We start from the raw sequence: 16,189 nt of genomic DNA, 5'->3' as shown, positions 1-16,189 counted from the left end.
CCACTATGTTACTTGCAGTGGCGGGAAGGGATTTGCTGGCTGCAGCGGATTGAGCCCACGGCTTGCTATAATGTGATAATTTACTGCAGTCAAAGCTGCAGTATTCAAGTTCACAATATAATTTAAAGCTTATTCTCTCGTGCTGTACAATATGTTATCTTTTTCATTCTCGCATTTTTTAGAGCCCGAAGGCGGTATAGCATAGAACGCATTACGGAACATATTTAGCCAAACTGTGTGGACTAGCCGGTTTGTTTGGGAAGTAGCCAGCTTGACATCTTTCATTGGTTCTTCCAATATATTGTGTTCCTCAGCCTTTCTGTAATATTAACCTGGTGGTTTTACTTGTAGCAACAATCTGTTCTAGGCAGCAGCAAACATACTGGCCAACCAAAGCAAATAGCTCAAGTCCAGCTGAGAGTGATTATTTGAGAATACCGACTGTGTGCTCTTCCTTTCTTGTCCTTTTTCCTCCAACACTCTATTTTTAGAAGTTGCTAATGTCCCAGTATTTGTCCTTTTTTCATAGCTAAAAACAGAAAAAACAGGGTAGCTGTACAGGGATTTTCAGTATAAATATTTTTTTTTATTTTTAAGGAAAACTGGTCAACTGGAGTGAATGGTAAAGTCACATGAACGTTCTGGAACTGTGCTATAATAGAATATTGCAGCCTTTCTGAGTTGTATCACTTCAGCATAGTCTTGGTGGGAACCAGGCCCATGCCAAGAAAGGTTGTTGCCTAGGGAGGCCATTTTTTCCAACCCCCTATGCAGCAAAGATGGCTGCCTTGGGTGGTAGAGCTGCCTATGAACATACAGCTCAGTGACTGATTTGGCCGATGCAGTGTTACTAGGCTGTACTAAGTATTGAGTGTCTAGTATGGACACCTTGGCCTCAGTGCTGTTCCCCCATTTGCCTCCATGAGTACTTCCCTAATTGACCTCGTGGGCAGCATGGCCCTGGTGGAAACTATTCGCCCTGCTATGAAACAGATACCAAAAGTAATGGAAAAGTGGGTATAACTTTTTATTAACTTACATAAGTTGTTCAAATTTAACATGTTGGTAGAGTATCTCTTGCTCTATAGTAACTCATCTTCTTTTTCACTGCAAGTAAATAATAGATTTCAAGCAGAAGCAATGTGCCAACATTGAGTTTTTGATGAAGAAGGGGTGCAGGCTATCTGACATCCACAGAAGTCTACAGAATGTTTATGGAGAATGACACCATTGACAAGAATCATGAATGACAACACATTGTACTTGTCAGTGGTGTCATCTCCATAAACCGTCTGTAGGCTTCTGTGGATGTTGGACAGCCTGCACCCCTCCTTCATCAAGAGCTCAATGACGGTGCATTGCTTTAATAGAGAACACTTATTCTGGTGATAGCTGTCTAAAGCCCCATACACATGATTAGAAATTCTGCCAGCAAAAGTCGGATGTGAGCTTTTGGTCAGAAATTCCGACCATGTGTATGCTCCATCAAACTTTTGCTGGCAGAATTCCAGCCAGCAAAAGATTGAGAGCAGGTTCTTTATTTTTCAAAAGTTCCAATCGGAAATTCCGATAGTCTGTACAAATTCCGATGTGCAAAATTTCTACGTATGCTCGGAAACAATTCGATGCATGCTCAGAAGCATTGAACTTCATTTTCTCGGCTCGCCGTAGTGTTGTACGTCACCGCCTTCTTGGCGGTCGAAAGTTCCGAGAAATTTTGTGTGACCGTGTGTATGCAAGCCAAGCTTGAGCGGAATTCCGCTCATGTGTACAGGGCATAAGAGGACATTTCTTTCACCTTTTTAAAAAGAGGAACCCCTGCTGATAATTACCCTTATATCTGCAGCTCACAGTGCATTAAACAGTAAGTTGAGCTATAAAATAAAGGAATAAGGAATGTGGCATATTTTATGTATTTACTACCCGGGCTGCTTTTTTAAGACAAAATTATTTGCTGTTGGTGGTCAGTGAAATGCTTCCTTAGAATGGAGGTCAATGGGGAGAATGCATCTATAATTGGTGGTCAGCAGGAAAATTGCTCTCTACATTGTTGGCCAAGGGGGAAAATGCCCCTCCTACAGATGGTTAAAATGATTGTTGGTGTTTCTAATTACTTATCTTTGAGGCAGAAATTGCTCATTGTTTGAGATACTCCTAGCAATCTCAAGAGAAGCCCTAGGATTCTAAGAAACTCTGGTTGAGAAAAAGGCTGCTTTAACCCTTTTACTACCACTGTATCTTTGTCAGCTGTCAGATGGAAGCAATCTGGAGGCTGTAACCCCTGTAAGTTACAGTAACCTCCACCCCCTGGGCACATCCCTGCCATATTTTCTGGGGACCCGTTCATTCGCTGATCTCTCCTTCCTGCAAATGACCTCGAAGAGATGTGTAACTTCTGGGTCCTGGTGTTAATTCCATCAGCCAGGATGCCAGCAAAGAAGCTAATGGAGTGCAAACTGCACTCTGTTAGCTTTATTGGAGGGCACATAAGACATCAGGGGTCTTTTAGACATTGATGGTTTATTAAAGAGAACCTGTCATTTAAAAAAATTATCATATAGGTGTAGGCAGGGCCAAGGGGTTTGGTACCCAGAGAGGGGAGAATTCACACTGAGACCACAGATTGCAATAATGTATATTGTCATCAAAGTTCCAACAAGGTGGTAACAGAGTATGTGAAACGTGGGCAAATTGGCACAGCAGCACTTACAGAAAATTTGCAGAGGATATCCAGAAACCACTTATGATGCCGACAACATCTGACAGAGGAAGTGGCTTGAAGGTGGTCTGGCAACAAGGCACCTGTATGCAGAAGGGCTTCTGACTGAGGCACAGGCAAGCAGTCTGTACTCTGTCCCTACTCCACTGAAACCCTTGCCTTTGCTACCACACTGTCCCTGACCAGCCAGTTTCTGTCCCTGACCTAGCCACTTTGCAAATGCATGGCAATCGTAGTGGGGGAGTGCTACTTATTATCCCTGCCCACACTAAAGGTGAACTGTGGAGGTCATCTAGGGCAGTGTTTCTCAACTCCAGTCCTCAAGGCGCCCCAACAGGTCATGTTTTCAGGCCTTCCATTATTCTGCACAGGTGATTTGATCAGTTTCACTGCCTTGGTAATTACCAAAGCCATTTCATGTGAGGGTATTCCTGAAAACATGACCTGTTGGGGCACCTTGAGGACTGGAGTTGAAAAACACTGATCTAGGGCATCAGCATCCAATCAGCTGCACTCCTGATCACACCTATGGAGGGATTAGAGGAACAAGGGTTCCCCCCCTTTCCTCCACGCTCTTTGCACAGTGGTTGCTGAACAGCGCTACCTGTGCAGGGAAGCCAAACTGCACTCGCCTACACTGTGACTTTTTGTCCCCTATGTGATGAGATATAAAGTTTCGTGATTTTGTGTAAATAAAATTAAACCCTTGCACTTAACCCCCCCATGTTTTTTTTTTGTAAAATCTTTTTTATTGAGTTTTTCAATAGCATAGAAAATTGCCCACACCCGGGCCAACAGTACCCACGCAGGGGCAAACTCTCCGCTACGGCTACAACCGCAGCAGGGCATATCAGGTAACACAACATGATCGGTCTGCCTCTGAGGCAACAACAGGCCTCAACCAGGCAGACCGATAAAAACAAAACTAAACGTATCTAAGCCCCCATGGGGGGGAGGGTTAACAGCAGGAGAATCCGTGGTCAAAAGCATAAGTACACGATGTCAAAGCATAGAAGTACAAGTAATACCTGGGTCAGTCTATTACCATATCAGGACCTTAATGTTGGTCTAAGGGTTAGTTACTGCATCAGTCGCCGTAGTGCTATCAGCTAACCAACAAGTCCCCACCTTTTCAAATTTTTTTGGGCATCTCCTACCCTCGTAGGTGGCTCTATAAAGGGGCAAACTAGCATTCACTAGACCCTTCCAGAACGTGACAGAGGGGGGAGATGATTGCTTCCAATTCATCGTGATGGCCTTACGTGCATAGTATAGTAGTAAGGATATGAGTATTTTCCTAGCTCTGTGGATTATCAACTGCTCCACCAGCCCCAGCAGACAACATTTAGGATCATAAGGAATACTAATCTTAGTAATGTTAGCTATTACCTGGAGAACTTCCTTCCAGTAATGCCCAATTGCTGGACAAGCCCAGAAAATGTGAAAAAACTCCCCTGGCTGATACGAGCATCTCCAGCACGCCGGGGAATGTGTCGGCGACATCTGGTGCATTCTATGGGGTGTGTAGTGCGCTCTGTGTATAATTTTATACTGAACAAGTTTGTCCCTGGCCGAGACCAGTGGAGAGAAAGGGAACACCCAGATTTCCCTCCAATCATCATCGTCCAGTTCCGGTATGTCCCCCACCCACTTCCTGCGTAGGGAGGACAGTTCGGGGATGGCAGCAACCAACAGGGACCCATAAATCTGAGAAGTGGGTTTCTCCAAATCCTTCACCCGAAGGGTGGACTCGAGCTCCGAGTATTCCATTATGACTGGTTGACCTAAGAACTGACATCTATGAGCATGGGCGATCTGGACATACCTGAAATGAGCCCGTGCAGGCACGTTGAACTTCGTACACAATACATGAAAGGGAGCAAGCTCCCCATTGGTGATAACATGCTCCAGAGTCAGTATTTTGTATCTGGCCCAGGCCTGAGGATCCGGGATAGTGGTGAACTGTGGTAGGTTGGGATTCAGCCACAGGGGGGTGTGAGGAGACCAGGTGTTCGGCGGGGACTCTCTCAGCGCCTCCCCCACCCTCCATGCCCTCATAGTGGTGCGCATGGAAGGGGTGAGGCAATGAGGTGTTTTTGGCCCCCTGAATACCAAACCTTTCAAGGCCCCCAGAGACCCCACTATAGCTGCCTCCAACACCGTAGCAGAGTTGGTCAGATCTGGCAGCAACCACCAGTGGACAGTTACAAGCTGAGTAGCCAAGAAGTATTTGTGGCAGTCCGGGAGAGCCAAGCCCCCATCGTCCACAGGCCTGGTCAGAGTGGTATACTTGAATCTAGGCGTTCCAGATCCCCAAATAAATGAAAGGAAGAGTTGTTTAAGAGAATTAAAGAAAGTTTTATTTAGCCATTGTGGGGAATTCCTAAATATGTACATTAGTTTGGGGAGGACTTTCATTTTGAGAAGGTTAATGCGCCCCATGAGGGAGAGGGGAAAATTACCCCATGCCCTTAGTTTGGATTTAATCCCTATCAGGACAGGTTCAAGATTAAGCCGGACAAAATCCCCGCTCTCCCTTGAAATAATGATACCTAAATAGGTGAACCTATCCACCCATTGAAGCGGGGTAGAGGGGGACAAGGAGGACCTGGCCCCCGCATCCACTGGGAAAAGCTGAGACTTATGCCAGTTAACCCTCAACCCGGTGAAGGCGGAAAAATCATCCATAATTCCGAGTGCTCCCCGCAATAACCCCCCCATGTTTGACCTCACCTCCACATACATGCACGTATGAACTAAAATGCATGCGTCAGGGGCGCCTACACACAAAAACGCTAATTGCAATACACATGTTACATATTGCTACACACACCGGAGTGATAACAATAATTCTAGGGCCATTACTCATAATTAAACTGATGACCCGTAGGGCTTTTAAAGCCTTGCCTATGGAAAATATAGGGTACTGAAGTTTTCTGCAGTTTCATGGGCGCATACCCTTTTAAGCCTTGGCATGTTTGCTATCTATTTACTCAGTGCAACTTCATCTTTTAGATTTTACCAAAAATTGGGTAATATATATTCATTTTGTGCACTAACTTTAGTGTATATTTTGCTACAATTTGGGTTTTATAAACCGTTAAAGAGGAAGTAAACCCTGATGGGTTTTACTTCCTCTTTTTTCCCCTGCAAAGTAAAAGCATAATGGGCTAGTATGCATTGCATACTAGCCCATGGCTGTCTTTAATGCAGGGTAAAATCATTGTTGTGGGGCCTATTGCAGCTGCCCCCTGAGCACGTGCTGCCTGCAAATATTTTTCCATGTGTAGCGGGTGCAGCCGATCCCCAGCTTGCTCTCCGAGCCCGTTACTTCAAGTGGCCACACTCTAACAGGAGATAGGCAGGAGCACAGGCTGTGGGCTGTACCTGCCACAAGTCGTGCTTCTCCCTCTGTTAGAACTGAAGCTACTGTGATAGGAGGTTTGACAGAGCGGCTCTGTGTTCCCCCGCTCGCTCCTTCCCTTTTTCGATCAGCACAGACCGGGCTGTGTGTGGATTCTTCTCTCCCTTCTCTTGTCAGCAGGAAAGAAATTAATAGCAGGGGCAGGACCAGACCGGAGAAACTCGCAGAAGAGGACACATGGTAAGTTGCTGGCAATTAGTGAATAGTGTTAATGTGTAGTAACCTCTAGCAACCAAATAGTGAATGGTAATAACGTGCAGTAACCTCTCTGGCAACCAATCATGGAATGGTAATAATGTGCAGTAACCTCTCTAGCAACCAATCAGTAAATGGTAATAATGTGCAGTAACCTCTAGCAACCAAATAGTGAATGGCAATAATGCACATTAACCTCTCTAGCAACCAATCAGTAAATGATATTAATGTGCAGTAACCTCTAGCAACCAATCAGTAAATGGTATTAATGTGCAAAAACCTCTAGCAACCAATCAGGGAATGGCATTAATGTGCAGTAACCTCTAGCAACCAATCAGGGAATGGTAATAACTTGCAGAAACCTCTCTTGCAACCAATCAGTAAATTGTATTAATGTGCAGTAACCTCTCTAACAACTAAATAGCGATTGGTATTAATGTGCAGTAACCTCTAGGAACCAAGCAGTGAATGGTAATAATGTGTAGTAACCTCTATCAATCAGTGACTGATAATAATGTGCAGTGACCTCTAGTAACCAATTATTAAATGGTAATAATGTGTAGTAACCTCTCTAGCAAACAATTAGTGAATGGTAATGATGTGCAGTAACTTCTAGCAACCAATTGGTGAGTGGTAGAGATGTGTAGTAACCTCTAGCAACTAATCAGTGAGCCTGGATCAATCAGAGAGTGTGGATCAGTTCTCTATGTGTACATTAGTATTTTTTTTTTAGATAAAGTCAAAAGCCAAAAAGAGTTTGCATCTCGGCCAGTTTAACAGGAACTGGCCAAGATTTGAACCATGTATGGGCAGGCTGAATTTACCATCTATCAACTTGGGTACAACCAGCCTGTCAGATTTTACATGTGATTATTGCTAGCCGCTAGCAATAATCATGTGTTCTGCCAGTGGGGTCGGCTTCCCCTGCCGAGAAAACACAATGGTTTCACAGGAGGGAATTCCCTGTCAAAACTGTGTTGATGGGGGAATCTAGATATTTTCTTTCCTACAACCTGTGGCTGCAGGAAAAAAATAAATCTCCGCCTATGGCTGGCTTAAGTCTGTGTGTGGGGGGGGGGGGGGAACGACAACAACCAAGAAAATATTTGCCCGGGGTCCAATCAGTATTAAAGACAGCCCTGTATTAGCCCATAATGTGGCACTTACCTGCAAACGAAGCCTGCACTGTCCCCGCTGGTGGCCGAATCCATCTTCCTTCTCCGGCTCTGTTTTCGGTCACTTCTGCTTTCAGTGAAATACACACTGGATGCAGCATTTCCTGGTTTTGATCCTTGCATTGCAATATGCATGTTTTACTTCTCTGTTTTGTGTTATTCCCATCATGTTGGGGGAGATCTCCATTGGATCCTTTTGTGAATTGCAATTTCTGGCCAGCAGTTCAGCTTGAATGACCCCTGGACTGAAAAGCCATTAGTTCATTCCATCCGGTGAGTGGGGACACAGGAAGGGTGTGTGTCACACTTTGAAGTTTGGAGCACTATTGCACTTATAACAGTAAGAGCACAAAAGCACTTTATACGGTATCTCACAAGTGAGTACATCCCTCACATTTTTGTAAATATTTTATTATATCTTTTCATGTGACAACACTGAAGAAATTACACTTTGCTACAAGGTTAAGTATTTTCCAGCACTGCCTTAACCCTCTTGGGCATGAAGTTCACCAGAACTTCACAGGTTGCCACTGGAGTTATCTTCTACTTCTCCACGATGACATCACGGAGCTGGTGGATGTTAGAGACCTTACGATCCTCCACCTTCCATTTGAGGATGCCCCACAGATGTTCAATAGGGTTTAGGTCTGGAGACATGCTTGGCCAGTCCATCACCTTTACCCTCAGCTTCTTTAGCAAGGCAGCGGTCATCTTGGAGGTGTTTTGGGGTCGTTATCATGTTGGAATACTGCCCTGCGGCCCAGTCTCTGAAGGGAGGGGATCATGCTCTGCTTCAGTATGTCACAGTACATGTTGGCATTCATGGTTCCCTCAATGAACTGTAGCTCCCCAGTGTTGGCAGCACTCATGCAGCCCCAGACCATGACACTCCCACCACCATGCCTGACTGTAGGCAAGACACACTTGTCCTTGTACTCCTCACCTGGTTGCTGTCACACACACTTGACACCATCTGAACCAAATAAGTTTATCTTGGTCTCATTAGACCACAGGACATGGTTCCAGTAATCCATGTCCTTAGTCTACTTTTCCTTAGCAAACTGCAGGCTTTCTTATGCATCATCTTAAGAAGAGGCCTCCTTCTGGGATGACATGAAGACCAATTTAATGCAGTGTGTGGCGTATGGTCTGAGCACTGACAGGCTGACCTCCCACCCCTTCAACCTCTGAAGCACTCATACGTCTATTTCCCAAAGACAACCTCTGGATATGATGCTAAGCACGTGCACTCAACTTCTTTGGTCAACCATATCAAGGCCTGTTCTGAGTGGAGCCTGTCCTGTTAAACCGCTGTATGGTCTTGGCCACCGTGCTGCAGCTCAGTTTCAGTCTTGGCAATCTTCTTATAGCCTAGGCCATCTTTATGTAGAGCAACATTTCTTTTTTCAGATCCTCAGAGAGTTCTTTGCCACGAGGTGCCACGTTGAACTTCCAGTGACCAGTATGAGAGAGTGAGAGCAATAACACCAAATTTAACACACCTGCTCCCCATTCACACCTGAGACCTTGTAACACTAATGAGTTACATGACACTGGGGAGGGGAAATGACTAATTGGGCCCAATTAGGACATTTTCACTTAGTGTACTCACTTTTGTTGCCAGCGGTTTAGAAATTAATGGCTGTGTGTTGAGTTATTTTGAGGGGACTGCAAGCATGGTGAAGGGTGTGTCATGGTCTGGGGCTGTATGAGTGCTGCCGGCATTGGGGAGCTACAGTTCGTTGAGGGAACCATGAATGCCAACATGTACTGTGACATACTGAAGCAGAGCATGATCCCCTCCCTTCAGAGACTGGACCCCTGGGCAGTATTGCAACATGATAACGACCCCAAACACACCTCCAATATGACCACTGCCTTGCTAAAAAAGCTGAGGGTAAAGGTGATGGACTAGCCAAGCATGTCTCCAGACCTAAACCCTATTGAGCATCTGTGGAGCATCCTCAAAACAGAAGGTGGAGGAGCGCAAGGTCTCTAACATCCACCAGCTCCGTGATGTCGTCATGGAGGAGTGGAAGAGGACTCCAGTGGCAACCTGTGAAGCTCTGGTGATCTCCATGCCCAAGAGGGTTAAGACTGTGCTGGAAAAAAATAGTGGCCACACAAAATATTGACACTTTGGGCCCAATTTGGACATTTTCACTTAGGGGTGTACTCACTTTTGTTGCCAGCGGTTTAGACATTAATGGCTGTGTGTTGAGTTATTTTGAGGGGACAGCAAATTTACACTGTTATACATTGTAGCAAAGTGTCATTTCTTCAGTGTTGTCAGATGAAAAGATATAATAAAATATTTACAAAAATGTGAGGGCTCACTTTTGTGAGATACTGTATACAGGATTTTTTTAAAATATATTTTCACACCACCATTTAATTAATCTTTTCACACTATTTTGTTTCATAACCATTTATGATGTATATATTTTTGTGAGCGCTCTAGTTATCTTATTTTCATTTTAACAACTTGCCGCCCACCATATAGCAGAGTGGGCGGTGGCAAAGTGGTTTCAAAATCCTGACCGGGCGTCATATGATGTCCTCTGGATATTGAGCCTCTGCGCACCCTGGTGGCGCGCATCATGGCGATTGTTGTTGCTGGGTGTCAGTCTGACACCCCGCAACTACGATCTCTGTAAAGGGTCTCCGACGGAGACTCTTTACCACGTGATCAACCGTGTCCAATCACAGCTGATCACAGTGTAAATAGGAAGAGCCGTTGATCAGCTTTTCCTCACTCGTGTCTGTCAGACGCGAGTAGAGGAGAGCCGATCGGCTGCTCCTCTGACAGGGGGGGTCTGTGCTGATTATCAGCACAGCCCCCCCTGAGGATGCCCACACTGAACCACCAGGTATGCCACCCTAGACCACCAGGGATGCCAGTCAGTGCCCACAATGGATGCCAATCAGTGCCCACAATGGATGCCAATCAGTGCCCACAATGGGCATCACTGATTGGTATGCATTATTGTTTGGCACTGATTGGCATCTATTAGTACAATACAATACAATGCTGCCTATCAGTGCCCATCCGTGCCCCCTATCAGTGCCCATCCATGCCACCTATCAGTGCCCATCCATGCCCATCCGTATCGCCAATCCGTGCCACCTATCAGTGCTAATTTGTGCCACCTATCAGTGCCCATCCCTGTCGCCCATCAGTGCCGCCTATCAGTGCCACATATCAGTGCCCATCAATGCCACCTCATCAGTGCCACTTCATTGGTGCCACCTCATCGGGCCCATCAGTGCCCGTCAGTGCAGCCCCATCAGTGAAGGAGAAAACTAAATACTAAATTTACTAAATACTTATTTACAAAGCTTTAAAACTGAAACAAAAAAAAAGGATTCTTTTTCAAAATTTTCAGTCTTTTTTTATTTGTTTAGCAAAAATTTTTCAACCGTAGAGGTGATCAAATACCACCAAAAGGAAGCTCTATTTGTGGGAACAAAATGATAAAAATTTAGTTGACCGCGCAATTGTCATTCAAAGTGCGACAGCGCTGAAAGCTGAAAATTGGTCTGGGCAGGATGGTGTTTAAAGTGGAGGGCCACCCTGAAAAAAAAAAAATATTAAAAATGACAAAAAAATCTAAAAAAAAAAAATGAGAAAAAATTAATTTTTTTTACTTACCAGAAATGCCTGTTGCTAGGCACATAATCCTAATCTTCCTCTTCCTCCTCCGCGGAGATCTTCTGGTCTTCTCTCCTCATCGCGTTGTCTTCTGGGTAATGGGTCGCGCTGTGTTCTGGGAACTGTGTGTTCCAGAACACAGCGCGTCCCATTCACAAAGCGCTGCGCGACTCGCGCATGCGCAGTAGGAAACGGGTAGTGAAGCCGTAAGGCTCCACTGCCTGTTTCCCTTACAAGGAATGGCGGCGCCGGGACCCGAGAGCCGAGGGACGGGTCGGGCCTCGGGCGGCCGACATCGCGGTCGCCCTGGACAGGTAAGTGTGCTTATTAAGTCAGCAGCTGCAGTGTTTGCAGCTGCTGACTTTTAATTATTATTTTTTTTTTTTAAACGGCCCTCCTCTTTAAGTGCCCGGTATTGAAGTGGTTAAAATTGCTTTTTAAACACATATGCAAAAATACAAAAGCCAGCTCTGGCAAAAAACAGGTTAATTGAACCTGTTGCTTTGACATGCAAAACACAGGTTCACTGTAAATAGGTTTAGAAAAAAGACCGGCTGTACAAAGCCAAGATTTAATAAATGGATTGGGCAGAAGACTTGGATCTGTAGACATCCAGCATGTCTCGGTTACATTTGTAACGATTAATATTTGTGTATTTGTATTAGGAAGTGGTACATTCTCTCTCTGTGTGAAGGATGCCACCAATGTCAGGAGCCAGTTTTTCAGATCCAACATTTCTACCTCCTCGCAGGTCAGGTCTGCGTTCTTTTTATTAGCGAAAGGGCAACATTACTTTAAGATTTACTTCATGTTTGTTTTGCAACTGAGTAACGAGCATATCTTTCTAAAATAAGGTACCGGCAGTATTTCTTCTCTTGTTAAATATATTCTGATTGTGTTTCAAGCAGGCCCAGCATCACTGTTTTCATAAGACATTTTAAGCTCTACAGGAAGCAATATATATTATTTTTATGTCGTAATTTACGGACTTCACAGAGAGGTATATAAAATGAGCAAAAATGTGTTCTGGTGGGATAGAATGGAGTAGACGTAAAGGGTACAGATGGTTGAAACATCTTATGAATTTGTCTGAAAAAAAAATATTGCTGTTAAAAAAAAGAAGAAAGAACAGCTCCAGAAGGTTTTACCCCTCATGACCAGGCCATTTTTTTACTATTCAACACTGCACATCTTTAACTGGAAATTGCGCGGTCATGCAACAATGTACCCAAATTACATTTATATATATTTTTTTCACATAAATAGAGATTTCTTATGGTGATATTTGATCACTATTGTGTTTTTTTATTTTTTGCGATATAATCGAAAAAACACCAAAAATTTTGAGAAAAAAAAAAATATATTGAAATATTTTCTACTTTCTGCTATAAATCATATCCCATAAAAAAAATGTAAATACACAAATTTCCTCATAAATTGAGGCCAAAATGAATGTCTTTGGTAAAAAAAAAAAAAATCCCAATAAGAGTAAATTACTACACTGACCTACCTGACAACTACACTGACCTACCTGACCCCTGCACTGACCTACCTGACCACTACACTGATATACCTGACCCAGGGCAGGACTTAGGGAGGTAGGGGGCCCTGGGCTTGAGTCACTTTCGGGCCCTACCTGTTATACATTACCGTATTTATCGGTGTATAACATGCGCCGGCTCATAACACACACCCCAAGTTTAGGAGGGAATTTTAAGGAAAAAAACTTTTAGGAGGGAATTTTAAGGAAAAAACTTACATTTAAATGCCCATCAATGCAGCCTTATCAGTGTCCATCTGCATCCTTGCCCATCCATCTGCAGCCTTGTCCAGTGTCATTGCAGCCTTGTCATTGTAGCCTTGACATTTGCAGACTTGTCATTGCAGTCTTGAAGTTTAAAAATGGAGCCGCCAAGATACAGCGGCTCTCAGCGGCTCTCAGGTCCTCTCAGCAGCTCTCGGTGGCTCTTGGGTCCTCTTGGCGGCTCTCGGGTCCTCTCGGGTCCTCTCGCAGTCCCTGTGTTATGTCCATCATAGGGCGGGACTGGGTGTGACTGTGAGTGGAGCCGAGCCGAGTACACCCGGCTATGTATCTCGGCGGGGCCCCCTATTGGGAGGGGCCCATGGGCTTGAGCCCAGTCAAGCCCAATGGTAAGTCCTGCCCTGACCTGACCCCTACACTGACCTACCTGACCACTACACTGACCTTCCTGACCACTACACTGACCTACCTGATCAATATACTGACCTACCTGACCACTACACTGATCTACCTGACCCATACAATGACCTGTCTGATTCCTACTTCCTGCACTACTCAAACTCTCCCTCCCCATCCCCCATGTTGGATCCTCCGTACCTCTCCATGGCCTTAACCGACCACTCTGTGGTCAATCAACAGCCACTCTACCTCTCTCATCTGCACTGAGCACCACCCCTCCCCCTCCTCCATTCTCACACACACAGGCTGCACCAGTGGGATCCAGAAGGCAGACTGGACTGGAGGAGTCCAGAAGCAGGGGGGTGTCCTGTGGACAAATGTCCAGGATATGCCTCATCAGAGGTGTAGGGGCCGGGGGAGGACCCCTACAATACGCTGCAGCAGAGACCCTCGGGACTGGGCAGGAATAATTAAATAAACAATTTGTGATTTTTCACTATTGGAGTGCTTTATTCCCTATATACCTTGATCCTTGGTCATCGTTATGACTGAAACATACAAAAAGAAAAGGAGGGCGCTTTAAAACAAGGCTTATAAATGCTCCAGCAATTACAAGCAGTATCTCTAAACATCTGCAACCTGGACCACATATTTGGAGGAACCAGATGGCATCACAAACGGCTTACACTTTACGAGGCAGAACCCTCTTCTTCAGAGCCACAGCAATGGTTTTTAGAAAGGGTTGGCTACACCACCTACTCATTTGACCAAGCTCCCGAGCGCAGGAGATTGTATTGTACCGCTTAATCATGATGACTGGCCTGGAGACAAGCAGTGGGAGCTGAGTTTCATAGAAGCGCATTTCCATCTACAACATCCCAAAGAGGGTTATGACCATAGCTCATTTGACCTCTCTAGAGATCGAGGTTCAATAGGATCCGGTAAGTGCCCTTATGATCTGAGGATCTGAGGTGGTGGATTTCACAGAAGGAGTTTCTACTATCCTCGGTGCTGGACTTCTTGATGAACTTTGCTTAAGGATTCCTTCAATAATTGTCACGTTTTTCACGTGGACTATTTTCACAATATGTAGCTATGATTCATTGAATGTTGGTTTTTCACACTTTTTTGTAATAAGCACGGCTTTTTTTTATATATTGTAATAACTGTGGTTATGTCGCATTGGTTAAAGTGGTTGAAACCCTTAGCCCTTGTACACACGGTCGGAAATTCCGACAACCAAATCCGTTGGATTTTGTCCGACGGATTTTGTCCGAAACTGTTGCATACACACACGGTCGGACAAAGTTGTTGGAAAATCCGATCGTTCAGAACGTGATGACGTTATTTCGTTACGACGGAACTACGTTCAGGCTAGTAGCCAATAGCTTTGGTGTAGGAATTTCATCTGAGCATGTGTGGCACTTTGTCCGATCGGAATTCTCTACAAACGATCGGACAAAGTCCGATCGGATCATGTTGTCGGAAAATTTTATAGCCAAGCTGGAAAACTTGGTCTGTCGGATATTCGGACGGAAACAGTCCGATGGAGCCCACACACGGTCGGATTATCCGACAACACGGTCCGATTGGACATTTTCTGTCGGAATGTCCGACCGTGTGTACAAGGGCTTACACACCACTTTTCCCTACAGGTAAGCCTATAATAAGGCTTACCTGTAGTTACTGGCAATATCTCCTAAACTTGCATGGTTTAGGAGATATTTACCATATACGCTTGCGCTGACATCATCAGCGCATGCGCATTGAAGAAAGGGCAGGGTTGTGCCATTTCTAAAGGGCCCACGCGTGACTGTCGGCTCCCGCGTGCAAGTGACATCACGCAACTATGGCCAGTCGCAGAGCGGGAGTCCCCGGTCCCGGAAGGAAGAGGGGTGAAGATGGACGCGGCCACTAGCGGAGACCTCTGGGACATCGCAGGCTTCATTTTCAGATAAGTGCAATATAATGGGCTAGTATTCGATGAATACTAACCCATTATGCTTTTATAGGGTTAGGAAGCGACTTAAAGAGGAAGTAAACCCCCATCAGGGTTTACTTCCTCTTTAAGTCATTGCTACTATTTACCAAATTTAGACACTATTGGCATTAGCGTGGTTATTATACTAGTTGCTAAATAAACTCTGGCCTCACGCAGGGCCACCAGCATCCAATCGGACAGCTGCTCTGCCAATGATCCAGGAAGTCATAGAGGAATTGAGTTCCTCTCAATCCTTCCCTTCTGTATTGCCGTTCAAGTCAAGCGCCACCTACAGAGGGCAGTACAGACTTCATCTGCCTACAAACTGTAGGGAGTCAGCATTATCATAAGCACTGCCTTCGCTAAAGATGACCGCGGGGTCATCCGAGGCAGCAGCGTCCAATCACCTGATGGCCCCTACGGAGGCCTAAATGGAACGTGAGCTCCTCCTGTTCTCCACTCTTCCTGCATGATGGTGCTGTCAGCGCCACCTGTGCAGGGAGGCCAAACTACACCCGCCTACAAGCTGTACCTAATTTATTGAATACATATGTGTCTGAATATTCTTGTATGTGGCCTTTTGTGGTTGGATATGTATACAGTGCTTAGAGGCATTATACGACTGAGCCCTAGGCTCAGTGGCACTGTTGCCCAATACCTATTTCAGAATAAGCCTCTTTTTCACAAAAAAATGTCAAATGTCAATTGAATGTATTATTGTGTGGCTTGTGGTTAACATATCTTTTGTATGTCAGAGCAAAAATACCGCAAGTCTGGAAAGGATGAAAGACAATATTTATTCAGCGTAATAAACATCAGGCACTTCCTGTAAAGCGGGAAGCGTTACTTTAGGAAAGTCTGCTGCAAATCTGACATTTATTT

The sequence above is a fragment of the Lithobates pipiens genome, unplaced genomic scaffold (assembly GCF_037356315.1).
Source record: "Lithobates pipiens isolate NorthernLeopardFrog02 unplaced genomic scaffold, aLitPip1_a1.2 Scaffold_18, whole genome shotgun sequence".
Classification (NCBI taxonomy): domain Eukaryota; kingdom Metazoa; phylum Chordata; class Amphibia; order Anura; family Ranidae; genus Lithobates; species Lithobates pipiens.
The sequence above is the reverse complement of the archived record's forward strand: the minus strand, read 5'-3'. Positions refer to the sequence as shown.